General features: G+C 37.5%; 1 pseudogene; it reads right to left on the bottom strand.

Annotated features, from left to right (window-relative positions):
- Positions 1–11856: 11856 nt before the first annotated feature.
- On the bottom strand, positions 11857–13509 carry LOC140815185 (protein WHAT'S THIS FACTOR 9, mitochondrial-like; annotated as a pseudogene).
- Between the last annotated feature and the right edge of the window lie 4479 nt (positions 13510–17988).

Genomic DNA, 17988 nt, shown 5'->3' with positions numbered 1-17988 from the left:
TCATCCGCATAACACCATCAGAACATTTCCAACAATTTAAAAGTCACGCTCCAAACAACAACACTACCCAACAGTAAGCAAACCTCGAGAAATTCTCCAATTTCACAACCCCGAAAATCCCAGAAAGCCATACGAACAAACCCTAAAACCCACAAATCAGAATCCCCAGAAATTCCTGCCATCATCACGATACAATTCAAAAGTTGAAGCAATAAAATACACAAGAGGTAAGAAAAATCCCAAAGAAGATGAAAATCATGACTCTCGGACTCAACGCAAACCCAAAAAACAGTAAAAATACAACAAAAAAAATCGAACAGAACACGTCGAGAGAGAGATGATATTGGCAGAGAAGTTAGATAGTGTATGATTACCTGTTTCGAATATTTATACGTTGTGGTTTCGCGTCTCCGAGTGAAAATCAAAATCTGAATGAATTTTTAATATTTTGGTTTGGTCATTAAACCGCATCGTTTCGGTTTCGTATATCTTTGCCCCCTGCGTCCCCAACTTGTGTTGTGGCCCAACTATTTTTGCTATTTCCACTCTGTTCCATATGTGCGGACCAAAGTGCCCTTACGTTATCCTCTTACTTGAAAATATATTTTTCAGCATTTTTATTTTATTATTATTATAGCGGAGTCGCGGACAGTGGCACAACAAATCGCATGTATTTCATAAAAAAATTGAAATAATTTTTATTTAATTTTAAAATAAAATTTATAAATTTTTTGAAATTGAAATGTTATGATATAAAATAAAATATAAAGAAAAATGTTATTTTCAAAACTTCGATAAAATGGATAATGTTTTAGACAAATTCTAGACATCTCTCCGTACAGGTTCATACAAATAGAATTACATTATAAATATGACGTAAATATAACATTCCCGAAACAGACAATAAAAGTAAACTAATAATATACCTTTGGATCCTCTAATTTTCTCTTTCTCGATATCAAAGTTCTCCACATCTCTTATCTTGATATAATTAATTATAGCAACCATATAAAAACCTGTCGAGGGGTGATCCAATGCTCAATAAGTATGAAAACCGTATTGGCATTTGCACTGGTTGATTGATCTAGCATAGAAGTGTCACCGGATGGAGTCACTTTCAGTGGCTTTTGAGCATCTCCGGCCGGATTTTCTTCTTTGAGATTGAGATCTCCAGGAACGGTTTGATCATCAGCAGCAAAATCACCAGTCGGAGTTTCTTCAAGAGACTCTACTTCAAGATTCTCCCATGGATGGTCACTGAAAACTTCTTTCAGCAACAAAACTATTTCCTTGATGGTCTGCTCAGACTAGACCAGGAGAGGAAATTCAGGAAATTGTAGCTTCTGCCATCTTAAATTGAAAAAAATAGAGATGGCAAATGCATCCATCTCCAATTGTTGAATGATGAAAAAATCGTGGGTAATGAATGTCCGCGTGAATTTAATTAAAAGTAAATGTGGGTAATTAATTAAATTAATACTAATAATTCATTGAAATTAAAATCTAACTCAAAAGAAAAAAAATCGAAACACTAGATCGTTCAAAACAAATTTTTGTACGATATGGGATAGAAATAGTCAAATCTCATTAGGATAAGATTAAGCTTCCATAAGTTCGAGTCACGCCGACTAGACTTATTTAGCGGCTTGTTCAAATTTTTATCGGGCATGACAAATTTGTTTTTCCAGTTTGACATAAAGTCTCGTCATTTAGACTTGTTCCCCAGAAATTTATGCACAAAGATAAATCTAGTGCTACTTTTGAATAGTAAAAGAAGAGGTTGAGTAACTTTATATGAAGAGAGACTAAATAGCTTGCGGCCATTTTCCCATCTCTTGAAACCGGTAGCGTGTTGTTTTTTTTCTTTGATAGAATCGTCGAGTACCTGTGAATACACGAAAAATTACAGCTTGTTCTAATACAATGAATTATTGTTTGTTATCTTAGACATAATTTGGTACACATGATAGGATAAACATGTGATATATAATTTAAAAATAAGTTAAAGATAAATAACATGTAGGATATTATATTTAATTTTTGGTATGATTTTAATAATAGTGATTAAATTTATATATTAGATTGTAATGACAAAATTAACCTTATCATAATAAATTTTATAATTTCAAAGTTGTTGCTTGAGTTCATATTTTTTATTTGTTCATACGTCGATAATGTTTGCATGATTTATTTATTTATTTTTACCTATTTTTATATGTTATATAATATGATAATTGAGCCCTTGATTTTGTGAGTCAATTAGTCAAATATCAATTTTTAAAGTTAATCGGGTGACACTAATAATTTTAATCAGATTTATAAAAATTATTATATAATTATCTCGAATCCATTTATATAATTATCATATTATATAATATATAAAAATAAATAAAAATATTTATTTGATTTTAATTTTTACCTACTAGCATATATTTATAAAAATCATTTACAAATTGAGGGTAATTAAGTTATTTGTAGCATATTATATGCTTAAATTAAAATTATCACACCTAATAGAAGGGACATTTTATCCTTCAAAAAAATTATTTATCAAGGGTCCATCATATTATCATTGGCTTTCTAAAAAGGTACCAAACATAGGATAAGGAGGATTATTTATCAATCTCTCCCTTATCTCATGTACTAAACTATGCCTTACAGTATATTATAATAAAATTTGGGATAAAATATAAATAATAATTTTAATTTTAATATTAAAAATAAAATATTTTTATTATTTAATATTTAATTTATGAGAATTGATATTTACACTCCATTTTATGTTATCTACACTCCACTTCATGTGTAAAATATATATAAAATTTATTCACAAATAAAGTGCAAATAAAAAAAAAAAAGTGAAACGGAAATATCAACTCACTTAATTTATAGAGTAGGTCTCTTGTGAGACAGTCTCACGAATCTTTATTTGTGAGACGAGTCAACCCTACCGATATTCACAATAAAAATAATACTCTTAGCATAAAAAGTAATATTTTTTCATGGATGACCCAAATAAAAGATTTGTTTCATAAAATATGACCCGTAAAACCGTCTCACATAAGTTTTTGTCTAATTTATAATTATGTATCAAACTTTCTTATATATTAATATTGTAAAAACTTCAACCCAAGCCATTTGAATTGATTGGAAAGCTGGGTCAACTCGACGAACTCAATCCATGTTGACGGCTCTAGAAAAAAATCTATATATACATACATGTAAAAAAATATTCTCATGAAATTTCTAAATTGCAATGACATTTATTGTGAGGTATTTGATTGCGTGATTATTATTATTTATTGCAAGGTATAAGATTACATAATCAATAAATATTATTATGTATAATGTTGAATGTTTACGAATTGTTTAGCTTTTCTTTGTTTTTAAAATTCAATAGTCCACTACAAGGATTTGAAATTTGTCCATCTTTAATGTAAAAAGTCAAAGTAAAGCATAATTAATCATATTTATATATGATTAATCCAAAAATACTACGGCAAAAACTTGTGTGAGACGGTCTTACGGGTCGTATCTGTGAGACGGATCTCTTATTTGGGTCACCCATACAAAAGTATTACTTTTTATGCTAAAAGTATTACTTTTTATTGTGAATATGGGTAGGGTTGACCCGTCTCACAGATTATGATCCGTGAGACGGTCTCACATGAGATCTACTCAAATACTACGTAACATCCACGGTTTTTTTGAAAAAGATGACATATATATTGGGATGATATTTAGAGGGAATGGTTCAAGGCATGATTACGGCAACATCACCCGACAACAGTCAAAGGAAATCAAAATTAAGATCGTTCACTTCGAATAAATTTTATATAAAGTCCCATTTTTTATTTCAAAGAAACCAAAAGTTCAAAATATCATGGCAAAGCTATTGGCCTCTTTCTTGGTTGCTATTGTGTTCTTCGCCATCGTCTCCGGTAAACAGATATTAACTGTTATCTTTTATTTTAACACGATCTTGATATACTCGATGTATAAAAAAAGAATGAGAGAAAAAAATAATAATAAATGTTGTTTTTTTTTTTTTGGTAGATTGTTTGGGTGGAGAGTGCAAGGTAGATATGGAGTATGATCAATGCTTGGTTAATGGATGCAACGACACTTGCAACGAATACACGCCTCCTGGTTTCTTGATATCCGCACAATGTCTCAAAGCTCAGAATCACACCGATGTATATTTCTGTAGGTGTTTAATCAGATGTCCTCCTTAGTTTTGAGATCACCACACGTCTTATAGATGGACGATTGCACGTTGGATCGTCCTATTTGTATGATGTTTTGTTCAAGAATATTATTACAATAATTTTATCATATCATTTTCTCCTTTTTTTTTCGATTCGAATGAACACCAAACAACAGAAAAATTATAGTTAATATGAAAAAAAGGTCTCAAATTTGAGTGAATGGTTGTTACTTGGTTATGTTACTTAAAAACTTGACCTAGATTTGTAGTCTAAATGATGGATTGATTATTATATTTCTATTATAATTCTTAGTATTTACATTCTAATTAGAAAATCATTGTAATAAAAAATTAAAAAGATTTAGGGTTGACAACTTATTTGGTTGGGGTAAAGGATTGAGGGTTGCTTTTTTATTTATTATTATTAAAAATCATTATGATATATGAGAAATAAAATAAAATAAAATTTTGGATTATTCAGAAAACGGAAACAAATTTGAAATTTTACGAAACTATAAAAGACAAGTGTAATCAATGCATTGGTAGTAGCAAAATTAAATATATTATATCTTTCAATATACTTGTCACCATTGAGGTAAGGATAAATTTTACAAAAATTCAATTTAAAAATAATTATACCATATTTTTTAATTTATTATATCTATTTATAAATACTTATATTACACTAGCTAAGCGGTGAACTCCGAATTAACCCAAGGGTAGCTAGGAGGGTGAGAGCATATTGCAAATTTAAACCACAAACAACTTTAGTATTGATCTCAAAATGGAGTTCGAGTTAGTAGAATATATTGTCGGTAGTTGCATTAAATGCACAAGTGGCATCAAAAGAAAAAACAACGTGGGCTGCTCAAAGGTTTCGTGGAAAGATGGAAGACGCGTTTTATACGCGTCTTCACACGGTCAAGGGGCTCTATAAATAGAGCTCCTCCCTTCATTTGGAAATCATCCCTTCTTCGAGTTTTCTCTCATCTTATAAGCATTTGAGTGCTTAGTTCTATAATATTTGTGAGGTGTTTTGTTCTCCTGTATTAAGAGAGTGTGTGTTCTCTTTGGAAACACAGTGAGTGAGTTGTACACCACAAAATATTATAGTGGAAATTCTTTTCATCTTATCCGTGGTTTTTACCCTAATAATTTTTATGGGTTTTTCACGTAAATCTCGGTGTCCATTTTATTCTTTATTTACGGGTTTTATTATCTCAAATTCCGCACGTGGGACCAACAAGTGGTATCAGAGCCTTGGTTTAAAATTTTTCTTAAAATTCTGAGTATGCTATGTGGTTGCAGCCTAGATTGGTCTTCCACATCAGAAAAGATTTTTTGAGATTTTTTTTAAGGCGTGATTATTTTGTCCGGTCTACTAAAATTGTTGTAGACATAATGACAGGAAGGTACGAGATAGCAAAGTTCAATGGAAGCAATTTTATGCTGTGGAAAATAAAGATACAAGCAGTTTTAAGAAAAGAAAATTGCTTGGCGGCTATTGGAGATAGACCGGTGGAAGTTACGGATGATGGAAAGTGGAATGAGATGAATGATAACGCTGTTGCCAATTTACACTTGGCTATAGCAGACGAAGTTTTGTCAAGTATCTCTGAGATAAAAACAGCCAAAGTTATCTGGGATACTCTGACAAAGATGTACGAGGTCAAGTCGCTACACAACATGATTTTCCTAAAGAGAAGGCTTTATACTCTTCGGATGGCGGAATCCTCATCGATGACCTACCATATCAATACACTTAATACTCTATTTGCCCAACTCACTTCCATGGGGCATAAAATAGGGGAAAATGAACGTGCAGAGCTTCTACTTCAAAGTCTACCAGATTCATATGATCAGCTTATCATCAACATAACCAACAATATTCTTATGGGCTTTCTAAGATTCGACGATGTCTTAACAGCGGTTCTCGGAGAAGAAAGCCGGCGCAAGAATAAGGAAGATAGGTTGGTATCCTCGAAGCAGGCATAGGCGTTACCGATGATAAGAGGAAGATTTATGGACCGTGACTCCAGTGGGAGCCAAAGACGAGGTAGATCAAAGTCGAGAAGTAAGAAGAAAAATATTTACTGCTTTAAATGTGGCGGTAAAGGGCACTTCAAGAAAGAGTGTACGAGTATCGAGAAGAGTTCTCAAGGAAATGTGGCCAGTACTTCAGGAAGTGGTGAAATATTATTCAGCGAAGCAACAACTGTTGCAGAAGGCAGACACAAATTTTGTGACACATGGATTATGGATTCAGGAGCGACGTGGCACATGACGTCTCGGAGAGAATGGTTTGATCATTATGAACCAGTCTCAGGAGGATCTGTATTCATGGGAAATGATCACGCCTTGGAAATCGCTGGGGTCGGTACTATCAAAATTAAAATGTTTGATGGCACCATTCGCACCATACAGGAGGTACGACATGTGAAAGGACTGACGAAAAATCTTTTGTCCTTAGGGCAATTGGATGACATCGGGTGCAAAACTCGGATCGAGAACGGGATCATGAAAATTGTGAAGGGCGCGCTTGTGGTTATGAAGGATGAAAAAAGTTGCTGCAAATCTGTATGTACTTTTGGGAGAAACATACAAAGAGGCAGAACTAGTTGTTGCATCAATTGGTTCAGGAGAAGAATTAACAGTGTTATGGCATAGAAAGTTCGGGCATATGTCAGAACGAGGGTTGAAAATTCTCTCAGAACGGAAGCTGCTGCCGGGACTTACAAAATTGTCACTATCCTTTTGTGAGCATTGTGTTACCAGTAAACAACACAGATTAAAGTTTGGCACTTCTACTTCCAGGAGCAAAAGCATATTGGAGCTGATTCATTCGGATGTTTGGCAAGCACCGGTTGTATCCCTAGGAGGAGCGAGATAATTTGTCTCGTTCATTGATGATTTCTCTAGGAGATGTTGGGTGTATCCAATCAAGAAGAAATCAGATGTTTTCCAGATTTTCAAAGATTTCAAAGCGCGGGTTGAACTTGATTCAGAAAAGAAAATCAAGTGTCTGAGGACTGACAATGGAGGAGAATATACCAGTGACGAGTTTGATGCATTTTGTCAACATGAGGGCATCAAGAGACAGTTCACGACGACTTACACACCTCAACAGAATGGAGTGGCGGAGCGGATGAATAGAACCTTGTTGGACAGAACAAGCGCTATGTTCAGGACTGCGGGTCTAGAAAAGTCATTCTGGGCGGAAGCAGTTAAAACCGCTTGTTATATTATCAATCGTTCTCCTTCAGTGGCGATTGATCTGAAGACTCCGATGGAGATGTGGACCGGGAAGCCGTCAGATTATTCTCATTTACATACATTTGGAAGTCTTGTGTACGTTCTGTACAATAAGCAAGAAAGATCGAAGTTGGATTCGAAATCCAGAAAATGTATCTTCTTGGGTTATGCTGATGGAGTAAAGGGGTTTCGCTTGTGGGATCCTACTGTTCACAAGCTTATCATCAGCAGAGATGTTATCTTCGAGGAAGATAAAGTAAAGGGAGACAAAGGCACACTGAATTCAGAAACTATTATTTTTCAAGTGGAGAATAAGACGGACGAAGGTCAAGTTTCTTGTGAAGCAGTACCAGAGCACGAAGAACAAGAACATGTTGAGTCTGAGGTTTCCAATGTGAGGCAGTCAACTCGAGACAGAAGACCACCAGGTTGGCTTTCAGATTATGTCACTGAAAGCAACATTGCATATTGTCTATTATCAGATGATGGTGAGCCATCGAGTTTCCACGAGGCTACTCAAATCTCGGATGTATCTTTGTGGATGATAGCAATGCAAGAAAAGTTGGAGGCATTAGACAGGAATAAAACTTGGGATCTTGTTACACTACCACGAGGAAGGAAAGCCATTGGAAACAGATGGGTCTATAAGATCAAGCGTGATGGCAATAACCAAGTGGAGCGGTATCGTGCTAGATTGGTGGTAAAAGGGTATGCTCAGAAAGAAGGCATTGACTTCAATGAGATATTTTCTCTTGTGGTTCGACTTACAACAGTCAGAGTAGTGTTGGCATTGTGTGCGGTGTTTGACCTACATCTAGAACAGCTAGATGTGAAAACGGCGTTTCTTCATGGAGATCTTGAAGAAGAAATCTATATGCTCCAGCCAGAAGGTTTTGCGGAAAAAGGCAAAGAGAACTTGGTTTGCAGGTTGAACAAATCTCTGTACGGTCTCAAACAGGCGCCGAGGTGTTGGTACAAGAGATTTGATTCCTATATCATGAGCCTTGGATACAACAGACTGAGTGCAGACCCTTGTACGTATTTCAAGAGGTCTGGTGATGATTACATCATTTTGCTGTTGTATGTGGACGACATGTTGGTAGCAGGCCCTAACAAAGATCATGTCCAAGGATTGAAGGCACAGTTGGCTAGGGAATTTGATATGAAGGACTTGGGACCAGCAAACAAGATTCTAGGGATGCAGGTTCACCGAGATAGAAGTAACAGAAAGATTTGGCTTTCCCAGAAAAATTATTTGAAGAAAGTCTTGCAACGCTTCAACATGCAAGACAGTAAGCCAATATCGACTCCTCTTCCTGTTAACTTCAAGTTATCCTCCGAGTTGTGTCCTAGCAGTGAAGCAGAGAGGATGGAGATGTCTCGAGTACCATATGCATCAGCAGTGGAAAGTTTGATGTTCGCCATGATATGTACAAGACCGGACATTGCTCAAGCAGTGGGAGCAGTTAGTCGGTATATGGCGAATCCTGGAAGAGAGTATTGGAGCACTGTTAAGAGGATCCTTAGATACATCAAGGGTACCTCGAATGCTGCATTATGTTATGGAGGATCAGATTTTACACTCAGGGGCTAAATCGATTCAGATTATGCAGGTGATCCTGATAAGAGAAAATCTACTACTGGTTATGTGTTTACACTTGCGAGGGGAGCAGTAAGCTGGGTTTCAAAACTGCAGACAGTTGTGGCGTTATCTACAACGGAGGAAGAATATATGGCAGCTACTCAAGTTTGCAAGGAGGCAATATGGATTAAAAGGTTATTGGAGGAGATCGGACACAAACAAGAGAATGTTCTTTTGTTTTGTGACAGTCAGAGTGCCTTGCACATCGCAAGGAATCCAGCCTTTCATTCCAGGACTAAACACATTGGAGTACAATTTCATTTTGTACGAGAAGTAGTAGAAGAAGGAAGCGTGGATATGCAGAAGATCCATACGAAGGACAACATAGCTGATTTTCTGACCAAGCCAGTGAACACTGATAAGTTTGAGTGGTGTAGATCCTCAAATGGTCTAGCAGAAACATAAGCAGCAGGAAATGGCAAGATTGAAAGGATGTGTGGAGATGTGTTTGATTCTCAATCAAATCTCCAAGTGGGAGAAATGTCGGTAGGTGCATTAAATGCACAAGCGGCATCAAAAGAAAAAAAAAACGTGGGCTGCTCAAAGGTTTCGTGGAAAGATGGAAGACGCGTTTTATACGCGTCTTCACACGGTCAAGGGGCTCTATAAATAGAGCTCCTCCCTTCATTTGGAAATCATCCCTTCTTCGAGTTTTCTCTCATCTTATAAGCATTTGAGTGCTTAGTTCTATAATATTTGTGAGGTGTTTTGTTCTCCTGTATTAAGAGAGTGTGTGTTCTCTTTGGAAACACAGTGAGTGAGTTGTACACCACAAAATATTATAGTGGAAATTCTTTTCATCTTGTCCGTGGTTTTTACCCTAATAATTTTTAGGGGTTTTCCACGTAAATCTCGGTGTCCATTTTATTCTTTATTTTCGGGTTATTATCTCAAATTCCGCACGTAGGACCAACATATATAACAATTGTCAATTGTTATGAGCTCGATTTCTTTTACTTAACAATTTCTCGAACGAACTTGTTGCATGAAGTTTGTCCAATACATTTTATCTGTTTAGTGTGATTTGCAAGTCTAGATTGAACTAACCCCGCCGAATGGTAGAAACCGTAAATTATCACGTCATAAAAAGATAATAAATATATACAGAAAATTAACAACTTGATATTTTCACGGTTAATATTATTTTAAAAATCATGGTTTCAATTTTTTTAAAATAAAAACAAATTTAATTGGGTGGTACAATTGGATTATTATTATTATTTTTACAAAATGCACTAGTTTGTTAGTTATTATTAAAATTGATAATAATACATTAAAAAAACATTATTTAATTTGGATCTCTTTCAAGATTGATCAAAAACTGAATATTTTTTTAAAGGATGATTTTGTACACACAAAGATCATTTTGGATTCATTTGAATTCTCCGAAGCGCCTGCCCGATTAAAAATGGTGTCCCTTTCCATCTCCCGTTACTTACAATTCCCTCCTATTTGTTTTTTCTCAAACACATCAATATTTATTACTCTTCCATTGTATTTTTCTCTCTTGCATGCAAAAAACATGTCTTGCAACAATGATAATATTATTGCAAGAGATTTTATAAATAAAGTTGGTAACAATGGGGTTCAAAATAGTCACAAAAGTTACCAATCAAGCTCCTCGTCGGAAACCGATACTAATCACGGTCGAGAGGACTCGAGACCCTTGGATCTTTTTCCAAGAAACCATGTCCCCGAAGTAAAATTTCTCATCCAAAAGACGACCAATACTGGAAGATCAAGAAAAGATCGAAAGGGATCCATGTCTTTTACAATTTCCCCTGCATTAATTCACAACTCGTGTTCTCGACCCGTTGCGATTCTCGATAAAAAGCTTCTTCCCAGGATAAGGTGTGGTGATGCAAATCTTTTCCCATCAGTGGACAAATCTCAAGGAGCACAACTGACAATCTTTTACCAAGGGACTGTCAATGTGTATGATAATGTCTCCTTTGACAAGGTAATCACATTCTATAAATATCCCGGGTTTTTTGTTTTGTAAAAGATGATCGACAAACACACCGAGAGTTACTTGTTTCTATTGGCATTTATGATAATGTCTTACTTTGTCTTAGGCAAAGGCAATAATGGTGTTGGCTGGTGAAAGTTGCGTATCAGCTCCAGTGGTTAAAAATGAAGCTGGGATCAATTTGCCAAACACAATCCAACCATCTTTTTCCATCTTACAATCAAGTAATACCCATTTCCCAGCTCATTTTAATCTTGATAAAAATGTCGTCTGATCTTCAAAATTTGTCATGTTCATATTGTTTCCCGACCCGATGCTCACGTGTATCGAATTATTTTAGAACGAATGGTTGTTGTTTTGTAAATTCTTCGATTTTTAAAGTAAAATTAAGGTAGATAAATTGAATTGGTGGCACTCACCTTTTTGTGGTTATATTCAGATCTTGCAATTGCTTCAAGGAACTCGTTGAGGGTATTCTTTGACAGACGCCGAGACAGGTGCAGTGAAATTACTTTTACTCAACATTCTAATGTATAATAAAAATTTGCTGCCGACTTTTATTTTTTGAATTTGAATTATTCATAAATTTAACGGGAATTTGCAAAATTGCTACCGAATTTCGCAGGATGAAGAAAAAAGTTGGCAATGGTACTTCCTGCCCTGACCCCCCACAAGGATGATTAATTGTCAGCAAGTGAAAATTTCTTTACAAGCAATAATTTTCTTAATTTGTACGAAAACATGTATAAATTTATATATATGAGACGGGACGAAGGGAGTAATATAGATCATATAGAATGGAGGAGACTCTCGTCGACCTTCAGCGATTAAGAGATCCAATCAAAAATCGAGTATGTACAAGTTTGGTGGTAAACAAATAAGAAACTGGGGTAAACACTCCAAATGGTGTTACCTTCTCACAACCTATTCGATTTTCTGCTGTCACGAGACGAGGCATAAGAACTTAGTGTGGCCGGTTACTCCCCCATGAACCCACACGCATATCCGTGTGGCTGCCTATAGACGATCTAAAAGACACGTCTGAAAGACATTATCATCGGCCTATAACTTTTAATATAGTATCTTATACTCGATCCAGCAGCCTGTATCAGACATCACCATTTCCCATCATTAATGTATCATCGTCCTAATAGATATCGTTGTCACTTAAAGTATATCTATTCTGGTCGTCTTTCTTTTCGCCTCCTGTCGAAGAAGTAGCTGATCCTTTCCTACGCTCGACGAATCGAGTTCTAATTGGTTTACCCCTTCTCAAAACCAGATTCATGAGACTAATATACTTATTTCTCATCAGCATTAATGGGTGCATTCCAACCAACATATTCTTTCTGTATTCCTCTCTCAAAAACACAGTCTGCGTCTTTATCTTATTTGAAACATAAAAGATCCCTGGAAAATGCACCAACGCCCTTTTTAACCTCAGTCGCCCGAACCCCAAAAACTCTCCTAAACAAAATATATTCTTTCTTTCTGTTTTCCTCGACACCAGCAAGCTCAGCAGCTCATGAATCACTGCCACCGCCCACTTCTCCGCCTGATCGCTATTCGGAATCAAATGGAATGCATTTTCATATGGTGAAATGTACGGCAACTTTTGCCATTCATCCAACCATGTCATCACTTTCTTCTCCAAATCAAATCCTCTTGGTAAATTCATCGAAAACTTGGTCCTCGTACCAATTTCACCATTATCTTGGGATCTCTTTTCCATGACAGGAATAGCCAAATCATCCCTCCAAGAAACAAGTTCTAACCCAAGTACAAGGCTACCACTCGAATCCCGAAAGCCCATATCGCAAAGGCTAAAATAGTCAGGAAACTCCAGTAACAGCGTCGACAAATAATCATGGGGTAATCCCAGATCGTATTTAAACATATCGATCACATAGAGAGGAAGCTTTCCAGCCCTCCCAAGCATCAAAAGCCTGACCAGCCTTTCCGCTACGTCTTTGCGATAATGCGGTGTATTAAGTATCAATATTTCGTCGTGATGAAGGGAGAGCAATCTGGGGGTGAGTTTAACATGTGGAAGGGAGTTGGATTTGTGAGGGGGGAGAATATTTTGAAAATTATTGGGTATTTTAGGAAGAATTTCCTAGCGGAGGTGGGGATTTGGAGGTCGGGCCTCAAAGGGGAGACAGATGAAAGTGGCAGAGTTTGGGAAGGCTGGGAGAGAATGAGATTTTTGAGTGAGAGCAAGGGTTTCAGGTTTTTCTCTCTCTCAACGGCTGTGTCGAGGTAAGGATCGCGGACCCATTTGACTTCTCGCGTTTACGAAGGTGCGGATGTGACGGGGGCGGCGGCGGAGGTGGCCGCGGGCAGCATTTTGGAGTTGAAGCATTGGTTTGGAAAACGATTTCCCGATGATGGTACCCAACTCAACCGCCACACAACGGTAACAGCACGAGTTCAAGCAAAGACATTAACACGGTTCGGTTCGATTGTTAAAAAACCCGATCTTTAATTATAACATTCCATGATGGTCTACTATTGGTCATGGTCATGGTCATGGTCGTGATCACGGTTAAACAATAATTATTGATCCGATCCCGATGAAATGGATGAGCAGGATCGGGTGCTCCACCGGATCGAATCAATAATGTTGTTCAGGAAAATGAGCAGAGTAGATGACTTTGATCGTGAACTGCAAACAATGAAAGAAACTCGTGAATGGACGTCGAAGGGTGTCCGATGTGGCCACTCCGATGCTTAAGTCAGTAGATTGAAGATGAACACAAGTGATATATGTGAGTGCTTGAGAGTTTAAAGATTCAGAATCCCTAAATGAGAAATGCATACCTGCTATTTATAGGAAGGAAAGTCAAGGATTACCTCGATTTACGCGTACACCTACCACTTATAGTCCTTTGATGTTGACTTCCTGTCAAGCCACCCTACATCTGATAGCTTCTCTGACATGCCAAATCCTTGTAGTTCTGACAGATAAGATAGCACTCGAGTGCGGCACTGTTATCGTCGTAGCCCTGGGTGATAAGCTTCTCGAAGATGGTTCAAGAGCCCGAGCATCTGGTAGCCCGGGGAGAATATGTCACGGGCATTCACCTGCCCGGCTTCTAAAGAATCCATCCCTGCAGATGAACCCAGATTTGGGCTATCCATTTAGCATCCATGACCCGGGCTATTCCAAGGGTATCACCACTCTCTCCTTAAATAGTCGAGCTAAAGTCATACTCGCTGTCCCGATAATCTTGTGTGCTCGGTCATGGGCTTCAATAGAAAAATTATCAATTCCAGACTATAAAAGCATCGGGGGCTTCAAATATCCCAGAGATGGGATGAGGTGTCGAGGCCTTAAGTCTCTCGGGCTAGAGATAAAATGTCCGGAGCCTCATATCTCTCGGACTTACTGGATGACTAAGGCTATGAGCCCTAGGCCTAATAAATGGTCGAGGTGTGGAGCCCTAAGCTAGGGTGTAGTGCCCTGGGCTTATCAATAACCAAGATGCGGAGCTTTGGGCCGAGGAGCATGTCTGGGGACTTGAGAATGGTCGAGGTGTGGTGCTCTGAGCCGGGGTACAGTGCCCTGGGCTTATCAATAACCAAGGTACGGAGCCTTTAGGCCGGGGAGCATGTCCCGAGACTTGGGAATGATCGAGGTGCGGAGCCCCGAGCCAGAGTGTAGTGCCCTGGGCTTATAGAATAACCAGGGTACGGAGCCTTGGGCCGGAAAGCATGTCCCGGGACTTGGGAATGGTCGAGGTACAGAGCCCCGAGCCAGGGTGTAGTGCACTGGGCTTATCTATAACCAAGGTGCGGAGCCTTGGGCCGGAGAGCATGTCCCGGGACTTGGGAATGGTCGAGGTGCGGAGCTCCGAGCAAGGGTGTAGTGCCCTAGGCTTTTAATGGTCGAGGTGTGGTATCCCGAGCCAGGGTGTAGTGTCCTGGGCTTATAGAATAACCAGGGTACGGAGCCCTGGGTCTTGGAGTGGTCGAGGTGCGGAGCCCCGATCCAAGGTGCGGATCCCTGGACTTATACAATAACCAGGGTACGAAGCCCTGGGTCTTGGAGTGGTCGAGATGTGGAGCCCCGAGCCAGGATGCGGATCCCTGGACTTATAGAATAACAAGGGTACGGAGCCCTGAGTCTTGGAGTGGTCTAGGTGCGGAGCCTCGAGCCAGGGTACAGAGCCCTCGACTTATAGAATAACAAGGGTACGGAGCCCTGGGTCTTGGAGTGGTCGAGGTGCGGAGTCCGGAGCCAGGGTGCGGATCCGTGGACTTATAGAATAACCAGAGTACGGAGCCCTAGATCTAGTTGTGGTCGAGGTGCGGAGCCCCGAGCCAGGGTACAGATCCCTGGACTTTAGATAATAACTGGGGCCTCGTGTCTCCCATACTTTAATGAAGATAACAAGGCCTCGTACCTCTTCGTCTTTCAAGAATGTGTCGGGGCCTCATGTCTCCCGGACTTTAAATAAGATGTTGGGGTCTCATACCTCCCGGTCTTAAGATAATGTGCTGGGGCCTCATGTCTCCTGGACTTTCAAGAATGTGCTGGGGCCTCATGTCTCCCGAACTTAATATATGGTGCCAAGGCCTCATATCCCCCGGACTTAAGAATAAGATACCGGGGCCTCATACCTCCCGGATTTAAAAGAATTTGCTTCTTCTGCTGTATTAATTTTATTAAAAAACCAAATCACTAATCTGGAAATACTGAATCCGAATTCATTTTTGGTAGAATAAAACTTCTCTGGTTGAGCTAATTAATTGACTAATATAGTTGTATGCTGTTGAGTGCAAAGCAACACTTTCAACGCCAATCCGGCATAGCTGCTGAGCTTTGAGCCCATATAAAATCCACATATAAGATCTGAGTGCCGAGCTGGTCGGATTTGTATGTTTGTCAAGCAGAGTTAGGCTTATTGAGGTGCAGAGCAAGGTCGGACTTACTTTGAATGGAAACCATATATATATCTTGAGCTCAAGTTCCCAAATACAGCGCCAATGATGCGATCCTGATGAAATGGATGAGCATGATCGGGTGCTCCACCGGATCGAATCAATAATGTTGTTCAGGAAAATGAGCAGAGTAGATGGCTTCGATCGTGACCTGCAAACAATAAAAGGAACTCGTTAATGGGCGCCGGAGGGGTGTCCAGCATGGCCACTCTGATGCATAAGTCAACAGGTTGAAGATGAACACAAGCGATGTATGTGAGTGCTTGAGACATTAAAGATTCAGAATTCCTAAATGAGAAATGCATACCCGCTATTTATAGGAAGGAAAATCAAGGATGACCTCGATTTACGTGTACACCTACCACTTATAGCCTTTCATGTTGACTTCCTGTCAAGCCACCCTACATCTGATAGCTTCTCTGACACGCCAAATACCTGTAGTTCTGACAGATAAGATAGCACTCGAGTGCGGCACTGTTATCGAGGTAGTCCGGGTGATAAGCTTCTCGGGAGATGGCTCGAGAGCCCGGGCATCTGGTTGCCCGGGGAGAAGATGTCCTGGGCATTCACCTGCCTGGCTTCTAAATAATCCATCCTACAGATTAACCCAGATTTGGGCTATCCATTTAGCATCCATGACCCGGCCTATCCCAAGGATATCAATTACGGTCACTGTTCGATCTTTCATTTTAAAAAAAAAAATGAAAAAATTATTAAGAAATGAGAAAGAATAGCCTAGAAATTCTTCGGATAAGCTTTTATCGATGGATTAGTAATAAAATGTCAGAAAATAAATATGTGAAATATTTGTTATACTTATATATATATATTTTATAAAGACTCTTATGAGATCGTATCATGAGTCAAAAAATAAAATGAGTAGATTTGTTGTGAGACGGTCTCACGAGTCTTTATCTGTGAGACCGTCTAACATACCGATATCCAGAATAAAAAGTAATACTCTTAGCATAAAAAATAATAATTTTTCATGGATGATCCAGATAAGAGATCCGTCTCACAAAATACGACTCGTGAGACCGTCTCACACAAGTTTTTGTCAAATAAAATATGTATAAAATATTTGTTATATTTATATATTAATCAAATCGATCTATCTCACACATATAAAAAATAAAAGCATATAGACATACTCTATAAAATTTTATAATATCCTATAATGCACAACAAATCTAGCTAGAAAAATAATTACTAAGCCAGAGGTTGGATATTAAAGTCCAAGATTCCACATTTACACATGTTTTTTTTTTTTTAAAAAAAAACTATTCAGGCCAGCGTTTAAAAAGCTTCGGTTGAGTTCACAAAGAAGATGCATTGTTTCACAAAATTTTATTACCTTTCTGAACCGAAAATATTTTTTTTAATGAAAATATATAAAATTCGAATAAAAGAAGAATACTTATTTAAAATAATCAATTATCATAAAAATTAATTTGCTTTAATCCATTTATTTTTGTGAAACTTAAAAAAAAAACTATTTATGTACTACAGACTCAGTCGGTTCCATCTAAAAATGAAGATTAATTTCAAAAGTCAAACGATTTTAGCACATTTTTTTCCCATTTGTCAAGGAGGGGTTGATGGCCCGTTTGGATCACGGATCAAGGCAGAAGGACTGGTGGCCTGACAATATTTTTTTTTTAGATATTTTAAAATTATATTATATTTATTATATATAATATATGCACAGTTCATAAGTTTTGAAATATTTATATTATTTGAAATGATTTATATATGGATTATAAGTTTTGAAATATTTATAATAGTTTATGTATAATTGATTAATTTTGAAATGATTTATATATGGATTATAAGTTTTGAAATATTTATAATAGTTTATGTATAATTGATTAATTTTGAAAAAATTACATTATTTATAATTGTTTATGTATGTGGTTGATGAATTTTAAAATTTGTGTTTATAATTATTTATGTATGTTTTTTTCCAATATTTTT

Source organism: Primulina eburnea, chromosome 15, assembly GCF_022965805.1.
Source record: "Primulina eburnea isolate SZY01 chromosome 15, ASM2296580v1, whole genome shotgun sequence".
In the NCBI taxonomy this organism is placed as follows: Eukaryota; Viridiplantae; Streptophyta; class Magnoliopsida; order Lamiales; family Gesneriaceae; genus Primulina; species Primulina eburnea.
The sequence above is the reverse complement of the archived record's forward strand: the minus strand, read 5'-3'. Positions and strand labels throughout refer to the sequence as shown.